This window comes from Acanthisitta chloris, unplaced genomic scaffold (assembly GCF_000695815.1).
Source record: "Acanthisitta chloris isolate BGI_N310 unplaced genomic scaffold, ASM69581v1 scaffold33791, whole genome shotgun sequence".
NCBI classification, from domain to species: Eukaryota; Metazoa; Chordata; class Aves; order Passeriformes; family Acanthisittidae; genus Acanthisitta; species Acanthisitta chloris.
The window spans coordinates 13,046-13,491 of NW_008657111.1; the positions used below are offsets into that span (position 1 = coordinate 13,046).

Consider the following 446-nt stretch of genomic DNA (forward strand, 5'->3'; position numbering starts at 1 on the left):
AATGGCATGCACCAAAGGCCTACGGACAGGGACCAAATTCTGCAGAGAGAGTAACGAAACTGAGCATGGTAAACAGCTTACACCGAGTTACTAATGGGCAAACCCTCTGCTCTAATCCAAAACCTGCACCTGTGGTCTCTTATTTAATCCCAGGAACCTCAGAAATAACTTCAGATTGCAGGGCAGACTCACTCACGGGGGAAAATTCCCACTAAGTGTCTAAATTTGCTGCACTATAAAGAGACAGGTGATTCCTAATCCATAATTATTTGAAGTTAATGGCCTTATATGTGGATTAAAAGAGCCTCCAACTATTCTACAAAATTCTGTACACACATGTATACTTCATCTGTGTGATAAATTGTTCAGAGGCCAAAGATGAAGCAAGTAACACATACGCTAAATATTCTGGATTACATACTAACACTGAAATAAACTTCTCTTTC

General features: G+C 39.9%; 1 protein-coding gene across 1 annotated transcript in view; it reads right to left on the bottom strand.

Moving 5' to 3' along the window:
• PPFIA1 (protein tyrosine phosphatase, receptor type, f polypeptide (PTPRF), interacting protein (liprin), alpha 1) overlaps positions 1-446 on the bottom strand; it is a 51,580-nt gene that overhangs the window by 10,440 nt on the left and 40,694 nt on the right. The window lies entirely within an intron of this gene.